Source organism: Lasioglossum baleicum, chromosome 17, assembly GCF_051020765.1.
Source record: "Lasioglossum baleicum chromosome 17, iyLasBale1, whole genome shotgun sequence".
Taxonomy (NCBI): domain Eukaryota; kingdom Metazoa; phylum Arthropoda; class Insecta; order Hymenoptera; family Halictidae; genus Lasioglossum; species Lasioglossum baleicum.
Genome location: NC_134945.1, coordinates 5,981,999 through 6,007,311, shown reverse-complemented (window position 1 = coordinate 6,007,311; position 25,313 = coordinate 5,981,999). Strand labels below are relative to the sequence as shown.

The following is a 25,313-nucleotide window of genomic DNA, read 5'->3' as shown; positions in this document are numbered from 1 at the left end:
ACAAAAGCAGCGCGAGGAGAAAGATCGGGGAACGATAAAATGCAAGTGCGCGTTGCTGTATTAAAGATTTGCGCAAGAATCGCGGACCACGGCCATATAAGGCTCGAAAAAAATCCCCAGGCTGTGTTAGATCAGGAAAAAAACATAGGTCGTAACAACCACCGGCGGATAAAAACAGTTCGGACGGAATCTGTCTTTCTTTCCCCTCCGATTGTCCGACTCGTATTTGGCTAATTGAATGCTCGAGAACCTACAGACTGTAGATTAGGTTACGTTAGTAGGCTACAGTCAGTCTCATAATTGTCTAATTAAAGATGGGTTGGATGTTTAGGCAGAATAAAAATTATCTGCGTGAATTTTAAAAAACACAGGCCGAGGAAAAAGTTCTTTCCTTCTTTAATAATTTTGGTAAGCTGGAATTAATGCACTGGTGTTTCTAAATTCTCTTCGCCCCTAATCTTTTTTAAATTGGACTCGCCATTTTTATAACGCCTGCATCAAATCCGCAGTCTACTCATCGTTAATGGCACACACTTTAGCTATTTGCACTCGAACTATTTCAACTCGAAAATTAAACATTTCTTGCCCTCGATATAAAAATGGAATGTGATTGACTTTATCAGAGAACATGAACAGAATAAAAAGGTTATACTATAATACATTCGTAGGGTCAGAGGCACAAGGAGTACTAAATAAAATCGGTTTCTGCAGAATTAGATTTCCTTCGGAATCGCCCAGCAGTTGTGTTTAATCTCCTAACAGTGTAGACACACGGAGCCGAAGTATACTTTCTATTCGACGGCGAGCAAAACTATATTCCCAAGAGCAACATTTCTAGTCCGTTTGTGCAAAGAAACTGCGCTTTGCTAGTCTCGTATATGAACCTTTTCGAGCTACATACCTCGCAGAATGCGAACGTAGCACGCACCCGGCCGTCTAGCTTGATGGCAAACGCGGAGCGAGGACTCGATAGTGATTTTCACGGGCAAAAAACGATCGGAAAAAATCCGATGCCGTTGCAGGCTCGTGCGAGCGCCGAGCGAGCTAAATATCTTACACGGCGAGGACGCGGATCACGCTGCCGATCAGCATAATTAGTTGACGGGTTCTGCGCGGACTCGCGATCAGGCTTCACAGGCTCAGAGTCGCCAGATTAAGAGTCTCCCACCTTGCTCTTCCCCCTTCTATTCCCTCTTCTTCATTTTCGGTCGAATGTGCATTTTTTCGATTTTATTTATTCGACTACGTGAATGTTATCCTTTTCAAAATAGTCTTCATTGGATATATTACTAGTCATAGGAGCTTTATACAGAATAAAAATGTTGTACCTGGATTGCAACGAAGTGGAGTGAATAAAAATTCACTTTCTTTCTTAATCTGTCTAATAGGTTGAAAATAATATAGTGGTACGTTTAAATTCTTCTAATATTTTTACTGTCTTAAATGGGGCATCTATTCATTTCAATCCCCGATCTTTGGGATAGCTTTTAGTTCTTTCAGCGATGCGCTTTCAATCTGGTCTATGCTTGGAAAGAACGTGGTTAAAACGACGACCCTTTAAGGTTCTCTTTATTTTTTAGCTGGCCCACTAACGAAAATTTTAAAAATGTGTTTTGTCAACTAATATAAATTATATGTATACGCTGCGAAAATTTCATTGAGATTCGTTAATTGGTTTATGAATTATAATCGATCAAAAATGTGGTAATAGTTGCCACTTTATGGTACACAAAAAATTACCACTTTTGATCGTTTATAACTCGCAAACCAATTAACCAATTTCAATGAAATTTTCAGACCGTATATAATTCATATAGGCCCAGCTAAAAAGGTTGTAAAAAATCAATTTTTACTATTGTTTCTCACAATTCCGATCAAATGCATTTTTTCAACATTGAAGTCGTTTGCTCCATTCATAAAAACGTTGTTCTGATCAAAAGTGTGTGGGTGATCAGTGCATGTGTCAGATTATCACGTGACTAATCCGGTGCTGGTAGAGAAAGGGTAATTATTTCCCCTCGATCGATGCGAATTCCCCTGATCTGGCAGTCCGGGCTCGGAGACTCGTGCGAGATCGCCGGTCGCCGGTCGTCGAGCAGTCGTCTCGCAAAAAGTCAATCCGAGAAAGGCGGCGGCATTATCATAAATCGCTATCGGGAAACGCATTGTGAAATAGAGGCAGCAACGCTCGAGGGGGCCAGGATCGCAACGTCATTACACGGCGTAAAAATAGACGCGCGGCGATCGGGAACTGTATAAAAGCGAGCTTCCAGCATAAAAGCGGAGGAACTACTCAATCTACATTTTCATCAGTACACGGACCGTTATCAAAGGAATATCGATTTATTCGAGTTTAACGGCAAACAAAGTTCCAGCGATTCGTATTTCGCCCAGGGAGAGGAACTATCGACGCGTTCTACGTCGAGGAAGGGGGGAGGAGGAGGAGGGGGGGGGGTCCGACGAAGAGCCGGATACACTTGAATTCGGTAACAAACCTGATATGTTTGAATTCGATATTGAGCGGCGCATCGATTCGCTGAAATTCGAAAGCAAACAAATTCGGCAGCGAACGATACCCGGCGCGGCGCGCACTTAAAATTCGATAGACAGCAAGAGCCACGCGCGGACTCGTGTTCCGCCGGAAAGAAGCCACGCCGCAGTGCAACCAGTCGTGCCAGCCGATACCCAGAACCGAGCAATATTCAATATGGCGGATTTTATTACGTTTCCTGCGCTTGTTACGTTTAATGAATAATATGTTAATGTTCTCGGCGCAACACACACGGTTCGATCAACTATTTACGGAGAAGCAAATTTTGCACGTTAACTTAAAAACTTTCAACGTTTCGATCCATGTGTGGATCCTTTTCGAGAAAGTAGAAAAACTGCGTCTGAAAACGATTTTATAATGTAATAAACAAAAACTTTAGAATATCTGTGAAATCGGATTGCAATTCTGTATCAAGATGCTGTATTAAATTACTCACTTGCTTTATGGAAATCTTAAAAACGTTCTTTATTACGTTTATTACGTTTTATTACATTTATGAGTGTAAATCGTTTATAATAAGATGGACACGAACCGCATATGTTTATGCGGTTTTTCAGAGTATTATAACAATGCAAAAATAGAACTTTTTATTTTGTGTTTAATATTGTTAAAATAGAAATATTTTATTGAGCTATATATTTTACTGATGAGCAAATTTCAATATAGTGATTATTGATATTCAAATAATAATGTGAATAATGTGATTATTCATTATCTATATAATTAAATATTTAATTAATAATTAAACAACGTACTTTACGTTATTTACAATAAACTACATAGTTTTCGTCATAATTAATCTGTTCATAATAATTAAACAACGTATTTTACGTTATTTACAATAAACTAGATAGTTCTCGTCAAAACTCATCTGTTCATAAGAATTAAACAACGTACTTTACGTTATTTACAATAAACTAGATAGTTTTCGTCATAATTAATCTGTTCATAATAATTGAACAATATACTTGAAGTTATTTGTAACAAACTTGATAGTTTTCGTCATAATTAATCTGTTCATAATAATTAAACAACATACTTTAAGTTATTTGTAACGAGCTTGATAGTTTTCGTAAAAATTAATGTGTTCATAATATAATTAAACAACATACTTTAAGTTATTCGTAATGAAGTTGATGAGAACCAACGTTGCATTGACACAACATTTCTTTCGCAGTTTCTTATCAGTGAATTTATATTACTGCACACCGTAGCTCGTGTTGCAATTACACAAGAGAATTGAAAAGATTTATTTTATGTAACTTCTTCTGCTGCATACATTAAAACTATGTATGTTGTCTCGCAGAACAGGCTTTCGAAACGTTTCACTTCGGAGAGGTAACGAATTTGCAGGATGCTGCGAAATTTTGTGCAAAACAAATTGAAATTTCTTTCTTTCATTTTAACTGGAGAGAATTAAATATTTCTTCCGATCTAGAATACTTCCATTCCCTATGATTTTTAAAACTTTACAAATATTATAAATTTATAAATTTTATAACTGTTTAGTAATTGATTAGAAAAATTTAATACTGTAAACAATGTGTTGAATAGTGGTACAGCAATTTTTAGTGGTGCCTCAGAGGCGACAACCGAATGCAAAGGGTTAAATTCGCTTAATATTAAATTAATTTGTACATATTTCGGAATTTCAAACCTAGATATACTAAGAACCTAAGATATGAATGTTAACTCGAATGAAATAATTTTTACCACTGTATCAAATTCACGAAGTGAGAGACAGATGAGGGTTGAAGCTGCAACCGCCCCCTATTTAACACTGAACCTACCAACATCGGTCAAAATGACCGGTTCCAGGCTATTCATTTTACAATTAACAAAGTAATAAAACTGATTTCACAAGAAACGACTGTATACAGGGAGTCCCAAAGTTCCTTCAACAGCCGGAAATGGAAGGTTCCTGAGATCATTCGAAGCAATATTTTCCTTTGCGAAAATGTTATACGCGGCTTTGTTTAAGAGTTATTCACGAAAAACACGGACCAATCACAGCGCGACCTAGACGCGAGTTGGCACAGTATAACATTTTTGCAAAGGAAAATATTGCTTCACATGATCTCAGGAACCTCCCATTTTCGGGACACCCTGTAGATATCGTTAGTAGTGCACGCATTACAATAGGAGCCGCCCAAAGTCTGAATAAAATCAATCTCGTCATTTTTATAAAGAAACATGTGAAGTACCAGTTACTTTTGAGTCTCGGTAGGTTTAGTGCTGTGGGGCTGGAACGATCTCGGTCCAGCACTCTCCAGGAGGGTGGTAGAAGGAGGTAGTCGAGTTTCGGAAGCCCGGAGGTTCGCGATTCGCGAGAGAGTGTTGGGCTGCGGGAGATTTCGCGAGAGAGAACCACGTGCCAAGTTAGTGGTCGCTTTCCCCGCCTGCGGCAGCCGAATCGCGTTTCCGGAGCCGGACCCTGGCTCCAGGCTCTCAAGACTTCTTCCTCGGACAGGCCCCGCTGCTCTCCCACCCGACGAGTCTATTTCTTTTCTCCCGGTGCCGTCGCCTTTGACTATTTGCCGAACATCGGGCCCCGAAGAGAGCATATATCGGTGGTTGCGCAATCCACGAAAACCAGTGTGCCTCTGTTCTGGGACCCCACGTGCGTGGCTCGTTCCGCTCACAGCTTTAACACTTTCGCGCCCGCGGACGCTATTACCGCTGGTTTTGTTATGGCGCAGCGGTGAACATGATCGATGCCCCATGGCGAGAGAGCCCGCGCGCGCGCTGGAGAACAACGACGCCTCCTCAATGGGAAGAATGAAGGCGGCGCGGCGCGGCGGTTCACGTGGCCAGGGACGTCTTCGACTCTGTGGGAGGAATCTTTCATTAAGGGTCGCATTGAAGGGCCCGCGGATCCATTAACAAATTGCGGCCAGTTGGTCGATACCGTTCCTCGCGACCCTCTTTCCTCCTGGCGGCGAATCACGTATACTAGACCCCAGACGGAATTGAAATCAGCCATTTCTATTAATTGCTCGTAGGTGGTGGACCACCACCACCGATCATTTATTTATTTATTTATTTATTTATTTATTTATTTGCGGCGCTCGTTGATTCGTTTCTACGCAGAATCAAATCGAATTTACTCGGGAATTCGTTAATATTAACTGATGACAAGATTGTTAACCCTTCAAGTTGGTACTCGAACAATTACTGTTGAAGGTCTTCCGGACTGCTAATATTTATTAAGATACGTTCAATTCCTAATTCCCGTTGAAAAATCGACGCCCGGCTTATTTCCGGAGGTGGCACTAATTTATTTTCAATCAATTAAATGCTTGATATGGCCCGCTTGAAGGAAGAACAACATTTTTGGGACAAACCACTATAATACTCGCGGTCGAAAATAATCAAAACGCGTCTGGCTCGTCGTTCGCGCATCTCCGCGTCTTTAAAACGATTTAACCGAAGTCGAATATGCCCACGTCGAAATGAGCCAATCAGAAGTGAAATTACCGCGGCGAGACAGTGCATTTCGGGAAATTTCAGGATAAAACAGTCTCGTTGAGAGGCTGTCTTCATTAAAATAAACCGGTGTACACGGGTCCGTAAGAGTTTGAACGGATTGCGTCACGCGTTTACGTAATAGTTAATACATTATATTCGGGACAATAAAATAACATGAGCCAACCGATAACGCGATAATAACACGCCGACCAATTATACATTGACTTTGGAAGGCCCGCGCGCGCGGGTCTCTTCAATTTCGGTCAATTTCAATATCAACCCTTCAACTTCAATTTCAACTTCAATTTTTCAATTTCAACTCTTCACTTTCAATTTTTCAATTTCAATATCAACCCTTCAACTTCAACTTCAACTTTTCAATTTCAACGTCAAATTCCCCATGAGCTAGAAACTTGAAACTTCAAAGATAGCTCAGAACTGGATGACAATGCAATATTAAAAAACAAATTTAAAAAAAAAACAGTGCGTCTCGAACAAATAAACATTTTAATATTAACCGTTACACCTGGCCGCGCGACGCTCGGTAGTAAAAGGTATTCTGTTTTAGAGGGCGTACGAATATATTTAACCCTGGGCAGATTTATCGAAATAACCAGGTATTTGTTTTAGTCAGAAACGTATGTTTCGTCCGTGTTTTTCGCAACTGCGCGGCGTGGGACTGTACGGAATCAGAAGCGATCGCGGAATCGGGTTAAAAAGGAGTCGCCGGGATTAATTACTGGTTCTGGGCTCGTTTATTTCGGGGCTCATTACGTCGGAAGTGAATTTATGTATTTCGTTTCATTTATCAGGGAGTACAGAGTACTCTCCGTTGCTTCTTATTGCTCCGGTTTCCACCCGGTTTGTGTGCCAGCTCCGGCGAACGAAAGGTCTCTGTGAAATAAAAACTTGTTCCTTTTACCCGTTTCGATTTTGAAACTGCCTTTTAAAATGGACCGTGCGCGGCGTTTCCCCGGCCTCAAAGGTGGAAATCTACGTTTTCAGCGTGCGCCACTGAGCGAGCGGCGGGGAATCGGGGGAACGTGGACGACAGAAGGGCAACAGTCGAATTTTCAAAAGCGCAGGTCGTCCGCGCGTACGTGTGTACACATTGCACACGTACACACACACGCGTATCGAGTCGAGAGGACGTTTTAGCGCGCTGGCGACGATGCCGGAGAGACCAAAGACAGAAACAGAGAAGGAGAGATGGAGAGGGAGAGGGGAAAAAAGGAAAGGAAAGGACAGAGGACAGAGGACGGGAGGAAAAGGGGAAAGAAAGAGAGAGACCCAGATTTCATTTTCGTTGATGAGCTTGGCATCGGTCCAACTCGACTAAATATATACTCCCTTTCTCTTTCTCTTCTTCCTCTTTCTCTTCTCTCTCCTTCTCCCTCTCTCTCTGTCCTTCTCACGCCTGCACACACCGCGTACTCCCCTCTCGCCCTTTGCTCTGCTCATTCTCAACGTTCGCCTCCCGCCTCGTTGCAACCAGAAACCCGAACAGAGCCAGATCGACCGGCGCGAATCTGCTCGCGAATCGCGCGAAAATATCTCTTTATTATTAATTTCATCGCCTGCTGAAAACGGTCAGGTTGCCTCCGCTCCGATCACGGTAAAACTTGAAACGGTTCTGCGCGAAACAGATTCCCGGCGAAGGTGTGTTGACGCTTCTCGAAGCGTATTCAACGCTCCGAAATCACCTCGCGGATTCAACGGAACTTTAAAAATATCCTTATGTTTCGTAACGTGCCTGCAATCCAAGTCAACGAACCGTTCAATTAAATAAACAAGATATTTCGAATTTCGTCCAGATGCGGCCAATCTCTTTTCACGGGATTTTATTAGCAGGGATGTTAACGCTGTGCCTTCGAACGCTGTCTTGCATTTCGAGCAACTTGCGAAGCAATGCTTCTTAATGTAATACGAATCTCTATCTTGGTTAATGTAAATTCAGCATCTTATAGTTTTATTTATCGCTGCGGATTTTATGTATTTACGCGGTGAAATGTCGTTACATTCTTTGCGATCTGTTAGGATGACTGCAATTGATGTATTCTCGATGGTTTATTTCATATATCCTCCACATCATTATTTCATATACAAGGTGGTCCACGCAACTTGCGCACCTATAATACTTTGGAAGTTATTATAGGTGTGCAAGTTGCGTGGACCACCCTGTATATTTCATATATCCCACGATGCGTGGACTACAATGCAATAAAAGCAAAATTGACCTTCCGCTCTAGTTCAAGAACATTTTCGCGGCAACTTCTTTTCAAGACCAAACATTGCTTCACAGATAATTGTTATTTTGCAAAAGTAATTACATAAAAATAGTTACCCTCTCTCTGCCAGTACCGGATTACTCACGTGACATTGGTCAGATAGGCACAACATGGCGGCGCCAGCCTGCTAAAAACACTGGAAATCGCTCAAGTTTCAACACGTATAATTTTTGAGCCATTGATCCTCCAGGATGGAAACTTGGACTTCTCGCATCTTCTCGTCCAAATCTACTGGATAAGATTGAGAAAGGACAAGAATTTATAGGAGAAAGGCAGAAATTTTTGGTTACGCGTGGAAAAGAGCAGCTACATACTGTGAAAATAACCGTAAATGAGAAGATCAGAAATCGTTGGCTCATAAAAAGGCGACATATCTAACGGGTGGCCAACAAATTCGTCGAACCTCGAGGCATCAGGATGCTGTCTGGTATTCTTTCGCTGTAATGGCGGCCGAGGGACGACTTGTCAAATCCGCATTCGTCGCGAGTGAATTTACGAGCGTGCACGTTGTAAATTTCACCTCGCGTGTCGTAACGGTGCCGAAACGGTGCGGCGCGCGGCGCGCGGCGCAACGAGCCCACGAGAAAGCTGTCTACGACAATGTTTCGTCTCATTTCGCGACCGTCAGGTATATACCGTTGACTGCAAACGGCAATGAATTTTGGAGAGGCAGTCAGGCACACCGTCCACGCGGAACTTTCGTTTATGTCTCCGGCCAGAGGAAACTCGCGTCGATTTCCCTCTCCAATTAAACGTGGGAGAGGTCAACCAGGATCAAACGAGCTGCACTTGTGCTTTCAAACTGTTTATACAGCTAGTCGAATCCGTCACTTGCGGAAGGAACATTGGGAAAATCTAAAATACAATTGCATTAAAAATGTCTTTGTATGTAGAACGAATATAGCGTTTGCATTTCAAACGAATGCGTTGTCCACTACGATTTCTTTATTATTCAACGTTCCGGTTTGGTCTATGAAAAGTTAATTTATCACACGTGTTTGTATCCTTCTTTCTCGTTCTTCTTCCTCGTTATGGGTCAAACATTGTTCTCGAATGCTATTTATTACATAATAATGACGAACTGTATGGGAGAAGTTTAGTCGTACATGGCGATGGAACATTTCAACGCAGTTTTTGTCCAGGAAATGTTATTTTCAGGAATGTTTCTAATTTGATAATTTTCCATGAATCTTGTAGAAGTTGCCAAAGATGTCCGCTTAGAAAAGTGCATTCTTATTATATCATATGCACATAGGAAAATTCTGAAGCCAACTAGTTAATATTTGATATGAAAACGATGAATCAGTGAGGTGGAATATTTTACGTTTCCTCGAACCGGATTGTAGCAATGCTATTTGTTCGGGAATACTACGTCGGAAGAGTTATCGTCGCGGACGATTAATTTTCGAATGCAGTCGGACTGTGGCTGCGCGTCGGATTGCGACAATGAGAGGCGGTCACCGTGGCGGCGGCGAAACTCTGCGAATCCCAAAAATCCCCGGTGAAGTCACCGGGTTAAGCGATACGCCGCTTTCACGAGCGAGCCTCTTACACGATCGCCACATCTCCCGCGAAACAATTCGGGGTTTTGCAAGTGGAAAGTTGATCGGACTGTACGGCGCGCCAACTGCCTTGCCAATCTCTTTATCACGATATTTTTCCATTCTTCCGATTTCGATGCACGCTTGTTCTGTTCACAAGTAGCAACGGTTACGACGAGATCTACTAAAACCAGCCGAAATGACAAAATAATAGAGGTGTGCGGGTACCCGAAATTTCGGGTTTAGGTCGGATCGGGGAATTTGTTCGGGTTCGGGTCGGGGCCTCGAAAGTTTGCAATATTCGGGTACAATTTCTACTCTTCCATTTCAACTTGAATTTCAACGTCAATTTTTTAATTTCAACTTCCATTTTTCCATTTCAATTCGTTAATTTCAACTCTTCAATTTCAATTTCAACATAAAATTTTCCATTTCAACTTCAATTTCAATATCAACTCTTCAACTTCATTTTCAACTTCAATTTTTTAATTTCAACTCTTCAATTTCAACGTCAACTGTTTCAATTTCAATATCAACCCTTCAACTTCAATTTCAACTCTTCAATTTCAATTTTTCAATTTCAACGTCAATTTCAATATCAACCCTTCAACTTCAATTTCAACTTCAAGTTTTCAATTTCCACTTCAATTTTTGAGTTTCAACATCAATTTCTCAATTCCGCAATTTGAAGAAAAATATGCATTGCTTGATAAAATATAATAATACAAAATGAAAAACATTTTTTTGACAAGATAATCTTCCTTGGTTGTTCTAAAGGCATTCAGTTCTTCTTGTAAACCTTGTATAAACTTGTTTGTCTGAATTTACGCCGCGATTCGAAACTTTTGGCCGACAGTGTGTCTTTTCTAAGGTTGGAAGTAATACGTTGTAGGACAACGATGAAATATGGAAGTGAAGTCTGCCCTTTAACGGCGGTGGCGCGTCGCCGAGCAGCGCGCAGAAACGATTGCGCGATCTTTCGGTGGCAATTCCGCGAGCGGAGCTGCTCGTTTTTGGGTGACGACAGGAATTTCAATGGGCACAGTCATATATCGGCGGGTGACGCGGCTAACGGTACATCCCTGCACGCTTTCAATGGTCTACCAACCTACCTACCTACCTACCCACGTACCTATATATCGCTCATTCTCATAGCGCCTAGGCCCGGATCGATCGCGCCTATATGCATAACGCGTACATACACGCACGTACTATACATACCTACGTACATACATACACATACATACTTATCGATCGGTTCGTTTCGTCTCCCGCGCCTCTCTCTTCGTCTTCTCTTCTCTTCTTCGGGCTCTTCGCCGCGCCGCAACGGCACCGTCAGGCCTGACGCTGCTGCTGCTGCTGCTGCTGCTCTCTCGAACGAGAGAAGACGGAAGAGTGCGCCGCTCTCTACTTACCCCGACCATTACCCTCTCTCTCCCTCTCTCTTCCTCTCTCTCTCTCTCACAATTTCTCTTCTTTTGGCCCCGTCCCTTTGCCAAGACTTCGTCCCTTCTCGATCGTCCGCCCTTTCTTTTTTCCTCTCTGCCCGTTAATTTTTCCTTCTCGACTCTCCTTTGACTATTCTTGGGTGGTTAACGAGTCACCCGACGAAATCCCGGGACTCCTCTGCCAGTGGAAATTGGAAAATCCATCTCCGCGCTCCTGCTCCGAAAGAGTTCTAATTGTTCCGCCGGACTTTTCCGAGCCGATCGTTGCCGCCGTCAATGTACATATCGGCTGGTTCGCAATCCCGTCCGAGAATTTTTCAATATTTATCACTTTGTTGACTCGTGAATCTGTCTCGCGATTTTATTGGAACAGCTAAGAATCGGTTTTTATTTTTTTTAACATCGGCGCACCAAACCGAAAAATCTGAAAAAATTCACGAACAATACTTATAACGATACACCGCTACTGTAAAAATATAAATGTTGTCGCTCTAGAACTTCCATGTGAAATCTGCATTTTTTTTATTTTTTCGAGGTTTTTGATTTTTTGCAAGCAGGATTTTCACTTTAAAAATCTGAAAAAATTCTTGAACAATACTTATAACGATACACCGCTACTGTAAAAATATAAATGTTGTCGCTCTAGAACTTCCATGTGAAATCTGCATTTTTTCGATGTTTTCGAGGTTTTTGATTTTTTACAAGCAGGATTTTCACTTCAAAAATCTGAAATCAATTGCAAGGTATGTATTTGGGTTCTTGACACGTGTCAGATTTTTCTCAGAATTTCTAAACGTCATTAACTAGGGAAAATAGGCCGAAACCTGATTTTTCGATTTTACCCCATAACTACCCTCCCGATCGAGATACAGGGGTGAAATTTTGCACAGTATGTTTTTTCTCGCTGCCGGCTGATCGGAAAGCACAGCAAAATCGGCGCCTTTTTACGAGAAAAGTTTCGGATTTAATTCTTTATTAAGTATATAAAAACAAGGATTTTTCGCGATATCTTAAAAATTGTTGATTTTACAGAGGTGTAAAAAAACGTGTCAACCTTTTCCCATTAAATTGTAAGACTAGAACTGCTTGTAGTGAAAACATAAGAGTATCCGCTCAAAATGTTGTTATTTGAAAACAATGTTTTTTTCACCATTTATTTTGCAATTGTTTTAAACAAATGCCGTGTTTCCATAGTGGGCCACTTTTTAAAAAATTGCAAGAAAATGAGGATATAGCCCCAAGTGTCCCCTTTACGGACCCCTTTTTAAAAAGATGGACATTTGAAAATTGACGAAATGAAAATTGTTTGAAGTGAACTGAACTATATATAACTCTTCAATCATTAAAAAATTATTCCTACTATGTCCTTTTGTAATCATTTTTTAATTAATTCTTTAAATATATTGTTGTCTTAAAATAAAATTAGAAATTGTTCATTTGTTACTTATTTAGTAGTTTTTCAGATAATTTAAATCGACAAGTGTCTCTGTATTTCTTGGAATATTCATACTATGAAGAATAGATGTTGAGTAGAAATGAATGAATTTTTTGATACTCAAAAATTTGTAAAAAAGTGTAGCTTAGTTACGTACAAGTTAAGTACAAAATATTATATGTATTATACTCTCTCTGACTGTGTTTTAGTAATCGTTGTTCAGCGTATAATATTCAAAATAAGAATCTTTAAAAATCATTGAAACGCGACGGTATCAATCAGAGAAACATTTCAAAAAATATTGCGTTAAAGTGGAATGGGATTTATAATTGTCACGGTTAATTTTCGAAATTTCAAGTTTCCGACGAAACAATCGTTCCAACTGAAAATGCGATATTCGATATAAAAGTGATTTGTTTTCTATCTAGAAATACTACGATTGTTATAGAAAAACAGTATGACAGGCTTTTAGTTAAATTGCTTCATTAATCCCCGACATATTTTTGGTACCAATTGCGAAAACGCTGTATTCAGAAAAATGCGTTTGAACTTCCGACTTTTATTTCTATTTAGACATAATGTGCCTTTTTATTGGTCCATCAATTTCATATCCACAAAATGAAAAAAATTATATAGAATGGAATTATTCTAGCTAGGAAGAAATGTTTAATTGTCGACTTAAAACAGCTCCAGGTGCGAGAGGTTAAACGTTTCGGAACTGCCTGATTTCCTAGACGCCGTTGCACTTCCGATATGTTTTAGGAAGAGAAATATTTTCGCTGAATGCGCGGATATATCACGGCACGGCAAACAACGCGAAGTGATAGACAGTGCCGCTATAAATTCAGTGTTATTTCGGACGCTGTGTTTCCGTATCATGTGACATCTGTAGCGGAAAACGCGCAAGGGCGTGGGACTGAAGATATTGCATAGCGTCCATCATTCCGCGGAACTTCATAATAATAGAAAGTATCAGTGAGACAGCGACAACATGTAGATATTAAATTCTTCATTGTGCCCGCAATGCTATCGCCGCGATACATACACGGTTCATACCCGTCAAACACTGCGGGAAGATGCCTGTAATATGATTACATTATGCAACTATGTTCACGCGCTGCTGCAACTTCGACACCCAAATGTTATAAATTTTATTCGAATATTTCATTTTTCTCAGAAAGTATAATCTTTATGACAAAAATCAATAGGACATAAAATGTGTATTTTGATGAGGTCTACAACTTTCATATGAAGTATTTTTCAAAATTCCCATTATTTACGGAAGTAAATAAATTTTAAAAAATGTTTGACAGAGTTAATTTAACCACCCGGCGAGTTATTTTTGCTCATAACAGCCGAAATGATAGGTGTACGTAAAAAATGTATACAACCCTTTTTGTAGAGCTTTCTATGAGCTTCATTTTTTGTTTAAAACTTTTTTCTCTAAAATCGATATTTTCGAAAATATTTAGTAAGAACTGTCAACACTTGGAAAGGGGCTGGGTTAATTTGACCCCACCGAGTTATTTTGGGGTCATAGCAGCCGAAATATGAGGTTTACGTAAAAAATGTATATAAACTTTTTTGGAGAGCTTTCTGTGAGCTTCATTTTTTGTTTGAAACTTTTTTGTCTAAAATCAATATTTTCGAAAATATTTAATAAGAACTGAAACCGACTTGTGTAATGTCTAGAAAAACAGGCTGTCGAGTTCCATAAAAGATTGGTGAGCGAGCTCGTGAAAATGATTTCGTGTAAGGTAACCGAGGGCCCCGGCTATCGAAATTGAAATCGTATGATTTCCTCGATCGCCCTGGGTAGAACCGGCCGACACACGATATCGTACCGTTAGGTCGGTCCACCCTCGTCCCGAGCTCATTGTCGTTTCGCACATTATACACGGATTCGAGGGTGCAGGTACGTGGGAAGACACTCGATCGAATGCGATCGAGCCAAGCCAGAAGAGGAGTCCCATTATTGTGGCGAATGCCAGCCAAAGAGGCCGATGGACTCGAATGGTAAGCTACGCGATCGTGATCGAAGATGCCCGCCAGGTGGACCAAAACGGAGAAAAAAACAGCCCACGGAAAGGGAGAAAGAGACGAAATCCGGATCGAGACGCGGGGGCGTGAACAGGCGTATCGCTTTTCCTATGATTTTCAATAACTACGAAAGGTTTCCGTCGCATCCACCGAAACCGGAGGGAGGGAGATGCATTTGTTGTGCACCGGGAATGCTCCTCTGCGCGGCGCACGCTATTCGAGAGCCGAGTGTACCGTTCGAACCGAGAAAGAACCAGGCTCGTTCAATGGATACGATTATTATGGAATTTCCTGTTCCGGAGTCGCTCACCTCTCTTTTTGGGGAAACTAACGCGATCCGCCATGTTGCAAACTGTTCGCCTCCAGCTTGATTTTAGAGAAAAAAGTTTCAAACAAAGAATGAAGCTCATAAAAGGCTCTACGAAAAAGGTTATATACATTTTTTACATAAACCTATTATTTCGACTGTTATGAGCCAAAGTAACTCGGTTGGGTCAAATTAACCCAGCCGCTTTCCAAGTTTTGACAGTTCTTACTAAATATTTTCGAAAATATCGATTTTAGAGAAAAAAGTTTTAAACAAAAAATTAAGCTCATAGAAAGCTCTACAAAAAGGGTTCGATACATTTTTTATGTAAACCTATTATTTCGACTGTTATGACCCAAAATATTTAACTCGGCGGGGATCAAATTAACTCTGTCAAACATATTTTTAAATTTATTTACCTCCGTAAATAATGGGAATTTTGAAAAATACTTCAGATAAAAGTTATAGACCTCATCAAAATACACATTTAATGTCCTATTGATTTTTGTCATAAAGATAATACTTTCTGAGAAAAATGATAGGTAATTATTCACTTATACGGAGCCATCCTAGTGGATCTCCTTTGCGCGCCTTTTATACCCCATTCGTTGTGCTTCTTCTGAACCGCGTCTCATGCACTTGGCAAGTTGTTTGAAAGTCTTTTTGCTCTTACAAGTCAAGCTAGCCTAAGCTGAACTAATATTTTATAAGAATTTATTGCGAACATGATCTGAAGTGTGGAAAGCAGCACTTCTTTAGGTAAATTTAACAAAAGTCTCCAGATATAACAACAGGTCCGGAGCTGACTAAAAAAAAAACTTCATCTGAACGCTCAACGCGTTAATAGGAAATTGTTGAGGATGGAAACTTCCAGTCACCGTAGTCGCAAACAAAGTCACATGTCAAGAGGTTAGAATTTGGCAGTACAATCGTGTTTCATTTTCACACGAAAAAAAAATTAAAAAAGAACAGTACAATCGTGTTTAACCTCGATTTCCCTAAACCAGGGTGCCTGGGAATGCGTAACGCATTTTCACATGAAATAAAAAAACAAAAAGTACAATCGTGTTGTATAATTCGGGAGTATCTGTGTCTGTCTATGTAGACATAGGCACTGTAATTTCCGGTTGAGTTAAGTAAAGGACCCGGGTGAATTCCACACAGTTGCACATTGAATTGTCCTGACCACCTGTTTGTTTGATTCGCACGATTAATGAAATAATCTGATTATCTACTTTTCTGTGGATCGCGGTAAAGTGGCGGGTCTTTTACGCAATGACAGCGTGTGAAACTATACATAAATCGCTTATACTTCAAGGCATCCACGAGAATACTGACAATGGGTAATAAATAAATAAATAATGCATAAATCTACTTGGTAATACCTTGCTTTTATATCGCTATCGATAATTTTGAATTATCTTGCGACGTGACTTGCAAGCACCATTGCATTGCATCATTGAAATCGAGGGTAGCTCCGTACAAGTAAATAATTATCTATCATTTTTCTCAGAAAGTATAATCTTTATGACAAAAATCAATAGGACATAAAATGTGTATTTTGATGAGGTCTACAACTTTCATATGAAGTATTTTTCAAAATTCCCATTATTTACGGGAATAAATAAATTTAAAAAAATGTTTGACAGAGTTAATTTGACCACCTGCCGAGTTAATTTTGGGTCATAACAGCCAAAATAATAGGTTTACGTAAAAAATGTACACAACCTTTTTTGGAGAGCCTTTTATGATCTTCATTTCTTGTTTGATACTTTTTTCTCTAAACTCAATACTTTCGAAAATATTTAGTAAGAACTGTCAAAACTTTGAAATGGGCTGTTATTTTGGGTCATAACAGCCGAAATAATAGGTTTACGTAAAAAATGTATATAACCTTTTTCGTAGAGCCTTTCATGAGCTTCATTTTTTGTTTGAAACTTTTTTCTCTACAATCAAGCTGGAGGCGCGCAGTTTGCAACATGGCGGATAGCGTTAGTTTCTCGAAAAAGTAAGTGACTCCGGAGCAGGAAAATGCTCCATTGAACGAACGTGGTTCTTTCGATCATGATCATGATCAAAAATCAGGGGGCTAGGCATTGCCAATTATTCCGAATATCCTACTGTGTCTGTATGCAAGTAGATACTATGTATTGCTTCCGGTTAGGTGACGCAAAGAAACCGGTGGATTAGAAACAGTTGCATACTGAATTTTCTTGATTGATTCGCGATTAATGCGATAATTTCATTGTCGACTTTTATGTGGACGACGGCGAAGGTGCGGGTCATTGACGCAATGACCGCGTGTGAATAACTGTAATCCGTCGCTTCATCGTGACTTCGAGCAATCGGCAAATAGACACACTTCAAGGTCTCCACGAGAAAATTCGTTGGTGTACCGACGATTCGACCGGAGCCCAAGAATGAATTAAACAACGGGCCCGCGATCGACTGAACTTTCAAAACACGTTGTGCAAGTGCGGCGTCGTCGTTCATCGTGAACAGAATTATCTGTCAGCTTCTGTGGTGTATCGATACCGTACTGGAATTATGCGTGGCAACGTCTCCGCTGTAATATTTTCAGATATGGCTGGGTTCCTCGATGACATGTGTTGTACCGTTATCGGATCATCTTTGTAGGCGAAGGGCAATGACCCTTCGACTTTCTTGGGACGAGGACTATCGACGAAAAACGCTTTTGTCCACTTGTACGGTAGAGAGCTTCCCCAATAGAACGACACTAATAAATTGATCATTCGTGTAATATTTGTTTGTCATTTCATTTCTTTCGAGAAAAACTATATTAATGTTCCAGACTTCATGTAACTGATATAACCTGGATTTTCGTCCGCGTGGTCAACGTCCCCACCACCACCTAATCCAAACTAATTCTAATCGCATAATTTTTGCATTGATGAATAAATCATGCGATCATTGAAATCGAGGGTGGCTCCGTATAAGTGAATAATTACCTACCATTTTTCTCAGAAAGTATAATCTTTATGACAAAAATCAATAGGACATAAAATGTGCATTTTGATGAAGTCTACAACTTTTATTTGAAGTATTCTTCAAAATTCCCATTATTTACGGAAATAAATAAATTTAAAAAAATGTTTGACAGAGTTAATTTAACCACCCGCCGAGTTATTTTTGCTCATAACAGCCGAATTAATAGGTTTTCGTAAAAAATGTATACAACCCTTTTTGTAGAGCTTTCTATGAGCTTCATTTTTTGTTTCAAACTTTTTTCTCTAAACTTAATATTTTCGAAAATATTTGGTAAGAACTGTAAAAACTTTGAAAGGGGCTGGGTTAATTCGACCGCGCCGAGTTCTTTTGGGTCATAACAGTCGAAATAATAGGTTTACGTAAAATATGTATATAACCTTTTACAACACTTTAGATCATGTTCGCAATAATTTCTTGTAAAATATTCGTTCAGCTTAGGCTAGCTTGACTTGTGAGAGCAGAAAGATTTCCCAACAACTTGTCAAGTGCATGAGACGCGGTTCAGAAGAAGTATGGCGAATGGAGTATAAAAGGCGCGCAAAGGAGATCCACCGTTTCTTCTAAATATCGTAAAACCCTTTCAGCAGTTGTTTCATCATTGATCATTGCGAAGGAGGAGCTCGAGCGAGTCGAAACACGTGTAAGTTTGGAATTAGATTTTCGCGATCGAACCCGGTTCGTTTGACGCGCAGTGCGTGGCTAAATGACCGAAGGAACGGTACTCGTTCCGTGCAATGATCTGCAGCACGTAAGAATGAGTGGTCCCCGGCGCGGCGCTCTTTTGCATTCCTGTCGAGGAGGTCGCGCGTCTGTTCCGCGTCCGCGCATTCATTCAGCCCGTGGAACGGCCGAACTTCTTTATTATTCGAGACGGGCTTTGGACTTCTGATTAGCGTTAACGGTTGCTGGCCGCGGCAGATAGGTGTTCCTAGGCGAGTACATAACGCTTATAGGCGTCATCCCGGCCGATCGATTCCGTCTAAGATCGATCGTCGCCGCGGCAAGTGCGTGCGCCGCTCGCTCGCCGCCGGCCCGCGAGCTCCTCCGTCGTTCAACCGCTCTGGAAAAGTGGTTAACGTCGTGTGAAAACACTCGACAATTGAAACCAATCAGCCATTAGTGTAGGAGAGGATGCTCCCGTGGAACTTCTCCGGGAAACTTTTACGCCGCACCGCGCACCGCTCGCCGGGGAGATCCATCCCCCTCTTTTGTATTCCGGATAAACGTTTGTCGAACGAGGCGCGGCCTTCCTCTCGAGAGAGACCGTTCCGAGGGAACTTTTCGACGGGGCCAGAGTTTCGTGATGGGAAAAGTCGCCGTTGATTAACACCGGTCACGTGTCGAGCACACCTTCCACAATTTCCACCAAAATATTCCGATGCTGCTATGATCGTGAACGTATTTAAATGTTCCAACGAAAAGGGTATCCCGAAATTTTTAGTTCCATCATATTTATAGAAATTATACATTTTTTATGTAACACACGAGCTTTGTAAGGATAATATATTCAATTAAAGAGCCCGACAGCGTCACCGTCATAAAAGCCGAGGGGAGGGGTCCGGCAAAGTAAAAAAAAAACTTCGCAACCGTTTACGTTCGTCCGATGTTTAACTTGACGGTAAATTATAATTCTGGAGAAGTATGGCCGAGGTATGTCCTCATTGCATGCCACGGCAAGCAATTTTATTCATTCCCCTTTTGCTCCTTCCGTTTCCCTACGTCGCGCGTCTTCCTTTTTCTAAAGAGGCGAACTTGTATAATATTCAGACCGAACTTTCCTATTTATCGTATAAATATACATACACACGGTTTATTCGGGCTTTTTCTACTATTTCTTTATCGCGAAGTCGCGCGGCAAGTTGGCTGCTCCGTTGTCGCGATAATTCACGTCGGCTAAATATTTCACCCCCCGGAAAGAAATATCGGGCACGCCGCCGCGGACATTCCGGTTAATATATCTCGTGCTTTATTTAACGCTGTGCTTGGGGGACAAAGGGTGCTGTATTTTCTCTCTAATAACTGCGGGGTGTTCCAACAACTTTGTACAATCAACCCCCTAAAATCAACTAAAAAGCACAATCAACCCCCTCTTTTTATGCGCGAATCTGAGCGGGCTCGTCGCGCCCTTTACAACGATACCCCGCACGGGGGGTTTGCTGCTAAATTGCGAGCTTAACCCTTTCGTGAAATTCAAGATGGTGGCCGACTCGATTCTTGACAGGTCATCAGTTTAAAGTCCAACTTTGTGTCGACTCCACCTTATATCGAATGAAAGATACAGGTAAATCTTCGCGAGCCATTTGCAATCTAATTACAAGAACCGTGCCGATTCTTTTTGTCTTCCGTCGCATGTGTTAATTTTATGTGAAATTCCAGAGGACCGATATGAATCTAATAACGTTAGGCTAAAGAGGGTGAGTGACCTACCAGAACGTGACCCTGTTTATACGAAAAATCCCCTTTTTCCCGCAAACCGCGTCACGTCCTCCCGCGAGAAGCCTCTTCACGATTCCATGCATTTCTTCCTTATTCCCAGGATCTGCCTTCCACGTTCCTCCTCCATCGTTCGCCGACAGCGAGCCAGTTCTTTTTTTCTAAAATGCGCTGGTTAACACACGGAGTCAGCGAGTCGCCCGCCGCCTCTCCAACCTCTTCAACAATTTTATGTACGTACCTGTCTTCGTAATATCGTCGTTGCCCCAATCGTTTTCACGATTCCTCTTAAAACGGTACGATTCCTCGCAGAGAATCAGTTCATTTAGCAGAGGACGAGTTTGTCGAGTGAAAAGCACTGTTATGTCTTCGCTGCCGAGAGACGCGGGTCCTTTCAGCGTCGTTCACAACGTTGACGGAATGTCCCGTGAAATAATTAGGAAAAATATCAATTTTTAGTCTCGAGCAACCAATTTAGTCTTTGCGTCGTCTGTTCGAAGACTGAAGAGAGCAATGTCGCCAGAATGAGACTGTTCCACCACGATTCCACCGCGGCCCGGTCACTTGACGCGTTTCCTCTCTGTCGTCACAATGTCACCTGACTAATCCAGTACTGGCAGAGAGAGAAAAAGAGAGAGGGGAGGCAACACATGGCACTTCCCTAAGATTTAAGATTGCAATGTAAAAGAAAATTGCTATGCTTTCTTTTGGTACAGCACAATTATTGAAAATCCTATTAATAGGTTTCCGGTAGGTAAAGTGTTAATAATGGCTGACAGCAAAATGCATTGTTTTGTATACGCTGCTCTCTTTAATTCAAATCTAGCGAAATTATATGGGTACAAGTTACAGCTAGTTAAGAAGGACTGACAGTAAAACGAATGTCATTCTTCGTTGAATACTGTTTATTGAAAATCTAATTAATATACAAGTAACAATGAGAAACATTGTTTCTTAAAAATTTAACGTGGACCCGGTGAAAAACTGACGTACATAAGCAAAGACAACTAAGAATGAATATTGTTCTCGAAAATGTGAAACTTTATGTTTACAAACGGAACGAACATTGAAGGCCAGAGACACTCGTATACGTATTAGCGGAAAGTAGACGCGAAAACTGCTGAAAAATTTGAAAACGAGCGAATGACGTTTCGACTGGAGCGTCCCCTGATAATCGCGCGAGACCGGTGACGTAGCAACCGGCGGTGATTTGATCGCCGGTCACGGTAGCAAACATCGAAACTTGGTCGGCCACATGGCCGGGAAAGGAGGGCAGGGAGATGACCCAGAGCGCAACCCTTTCCCGTTCACAACAATCATTTCGGTCCGGGAGTGTTGGTAGCGTTGGCGAGTATGTATCTCGGACGGAATCAAGCATCTCCGTCTGCTTTTTTTCTCCGGACGAATTCAGCCTCCCCCGCGGTAGTCGTTTCTTGAGGATAGATAGCCGGGAACGTCGAGAGAAACAGACAGACGGCGACGGCGACGGCGACGACGACATCATAGCTCTCCTCTACCCCGTTCGGATCTCTTTCTTTCTCTCGTGCTCCCCGTCCCTTTCGATTCTCTCTCCTCCCTCCACGGTGTCACCCTATCGCGTCCCACCACCCCACTCCGTACCCTCTCGCGGCGAGCCCTCCTCGCTGCTGCGCTTACGCTTTCCTTCTCTCTCTCTCTCCCCCCTTCTCTATCACTCTTTCTCTCTCTCTCTCTCTCTCTCTCTCACTAGCGCTCCCTTCGGCCGGATCAGAGGGAGAGAAACCGTTCCCGAGGACCGGAGCGAGAGGGCGATAGCGAGAAGTTGCACGGTGGGGCTAGCTCTCTCCGGTCTTGCGCGGCGCGCACCAGTCAACCCGGAGCCACGGTAGCGCAAGTACTGTGTGTTCGTCACGTTAAGGGACAGTCGCATCGGGACACGGCACGGCTCTCGTTACCGGTCTTTAAATAACGCTCGGTGGTAAAGTGCACGACCGCGTTGCGACCGATGTGACACAACCCGAGAAAGCGATCGATCTCCCCCATCGTCGCAACGATCGCGTCGTGAAAATTTCGAACAAACTTGTACCTAGGTACACGGCGAGGCAATCTCACGGGAGGGGGGTTGAAACGGGTGTTTTGGATAAAAGAGAAGAAAGTTGATCGCGAGTGAGCAAAAGTGTGTGCTGGAACAGGTCGGGGCGAGAGAGAGAAAGAGAGAGAGAGAGAGAAAGAGAGCGGCGGATATCGGTGGTTCCAGTGGTGTCGAACCGATGGCACGCGTGACAACGTCGTCGTCGTGGTCGTTATCGTCGTCATCCCCGTGGTCGGCTCGGTTCGATCGGTCCCCGAGCGATCCTCGCGCGTGGAGAGTCGCGGGGATGGGGTCGTGACTGTCCGCGAGTGTCAGTCGACGCCCCGGTCGCAAACACGAGCACGAGCCGCGACAGCCGACAGCAACCGGTCACGGGACCTGATCTACGTGCCCCGCACCACCGGAATCAGCAGCAGCAGTAGCAGCAGCCGCCCCGTTGTTATCGGGCACACCGGGACTCGCCGAGCGAACCGGAGACACGAGACGCGAAAGCCGAAAGGGGGGGAAAAAAAAGTATCGACGTTTCTCCCCGCGCCTCCGTGAGAGTAGTGTGTGCTGCTCAACCCCCGCGCTGCTCGCGTGTGGCGAACACGGGCCAGCTCTCTCGAGGAGCGTGTGTCCACGGGAAAGAGAGCAACGTGTGTACGGCCACGGTCCGGTACCCGGCCGCCGACGCCGCCGCCGCCGCGCCGGTTCACCCAGTGAAAGTGAATGATGCGCCGACTGCCGCACACGCAGTGGCTATTGTGACAGGGTTCTAGTTTTTACTGTGATAACGCGCAACACACCGGAGGATCCGCTATCCGGAGAGAGTGACTACTCGCCGCTCCGCGCGAGAGGACCACGACCTGTACCGGTGCGTGTCGACTGGCTCGCACGAAACGCAACCTGGTGGGTTTCTTACATTGTACAGGCTACGGTACACATCTATCTTTCCCTCGCCGTTTCGCTCGGTCCCGATACGACGCACGATCGTCCAACAGACCCCACCTTTTCGGTTAGCCTTTCTAGCTACGATGTAGCTAGGCCCTCGGTAGCAGAAGGTTCGTTGCTTTCCAGCTGCGATGATGTAGCTAGGCCTCGGTAACAGAAGGTTCGTTGCTTTCTAGCTGTGATGATGTAGCTAGGCCCTCGGTAGCAGAAGGTTCGATGCTTTCTAGCTGCGATGATGTAGGTAGGCCTCGGTAGCAGAAGGTTCGTTGCTTTCGAACCTTTTCGTGGTATCTAGGACAGGGTGATCGAGACGAGACGATTCGGACAGTATTTTTAGCATCGATTATAGTCTACCAGCACGGGCTAACTGTGCAGGATGATCCGACTAGGTACAATGTTATCAGGTGTAACTCGGGGCTGGGAATACGCGCAGGTTCGTTAGTTGCCATCGGCGAGAGACCGGTGCGGTGGTCGAGGTATACACATAGGAACACGCCGCGCTTCACAAACTCGAGATTGCGCCGCGCTTTTTTAAAGGCTCTCTAGGAAGCAGACTTCTTCTCGCGTCCTCTTTTCCCGGGCGCTTTTTTTCTTTTTGCGTTCTCGTTTTCTCTCTCTCTCTCTCTCTCTCCCTTTCGCTCTTCTGGTCATCTATTTTTCCTTTTTCGGAGGCTCCGCGATGCTTTTCATGCAGCTGAATGTGTTCCCCCTGTTTTCTCTGCTGGCGCATGGCGTATTGCTCCGGCTACCGCGCCGCGCCTTGACTCTTTCGCTCTTACTCGCGCGCTCCGCCGCTCTGTCTTTCGCCCACACTCTACCATTTACCTCCCGGTTATGGATATTATTAAGTAATACCTACGTCGCGCGTGTGGTAGCATGTGCTTGTAAATACGGCACACCGGTCTGCACTGCCTCGACTCGCGCGAGCACGTATGTACTCGGCACGGTGCACGCTGGCGAACGAGAAAGCGCGGGTTCTCCACTCACATTTTTCCTGGAAACTCGCGACAGAATTATGCGAACTTTTGCAATTAACATAGCCGAACGACTGCTCGCTGATTTATTCGCAATTATGAAATTATCGCGGGAAAGATGTTCACGGTTTAGCAACGGTATCTGCTCGGAAAGTTCCAGGACTGTCTCGTTTTTGCTACACCTGGTTAGAACAGATTTGGGTTGTCAACTTCGGATCAGTCGAATAGTTTGTAAACAGCAGTTGATCTTGTCTGAATGAATTTCACAATGTTGAAATTCATTGAACAATGTATCTGCATGCTTGTTCGCAACTTTTTGGCTAAAAACTCGTCTCAAGCTCCTTGCGACCTTTTTCTTTCTTCGCGATTTAAACAACCGCTACGGGGATGTCGATTTCAATCGATTGGGGAGGTAAAACAAAATTCAGAGATGAGGAATTGAATTTTTCGGATGTTCGAAGAGTGGAAAAAACGTTGGCAAAAATGTATTGTCAGCAATGGGGGATTGTTTTGATGGGGACAAAATAGAAATTGGTAAATGAATGAATAGTACGCGTATTATTTGACTGGACCTGGAACCGAGCTATGGGACACGTGATCTTTGATCGGATTTACCGGTGTGTTGGGTACCAACCCGGACGTCCGTTTAGAGCATTGCTCTAACAATCTTCTCCGTTGTTCAAAGAATATCAGAAAACCACCGTGAATATACAGCAAGGAGCATAAATGATTTCACAGGCTTTAAATCAGAACAACTTTTTTACCAAACGACTTCAATTTCTTTTGTAAAGCTAGAAGAATTAGTTTAGTAAAAG

General features: G+C 42.8%; 1 protein-coding gene and 1 long non-coding RNA gene across 11 annotated transcripts in view; one reads left to right on the top strand and one right to left on the bottom strand.

Moving 5' to 3' along the window:
* Hr3 (nuclear hormone receptor 3 ROR-beta) overlaps positions 1-25,313 on the top strand; it is a 179,198-nt gene that overhangs the window by 51,099 nt on the left and 102,786 nt on the right. Inside the window, exon 1 of one of the 8 annotated variants that reach the window (XM_076441956.1) lies at positions 15,641-23,482. The exons of the other annotated variants lie outside the window; for them this stretch is intronic. The gene's annotated coding sequence lies outside the window, so the exon portion shown is untranslated. Of the gene's footprint in view, positions 1-15,640; positions 23,483-25,313 lie in introns of those variants that run through there. 8 annotated transcript variants of the gene reach the window in all.
* Positions 8,169-21,198, bottom strand: LOC143217562 (uncharacterized). Of its 3 annotated transcripts, none has more exons than XR_013010847.1 (3): positions 20,515-21,198; positions 8,622-11,720; positions 8,169-8,535 (listed from the first exon to the last, which is right to left on the bottom strand). It is a non-coding gene; the product is annotated as an uncharacterized LOC143217562 (long non-coding RNA). The 3 variants fall into 3 exon arrangements; XR_013010846.1 differs by having other exon boundaries at positions 8,169-11,720; positions 20,515-20,691; positions 20,762-21,197; XR_013010845.1 differs by having other exon boundaries at positions 8,169-11,720; positions 20,515-20,681; positions 20,762-21,192.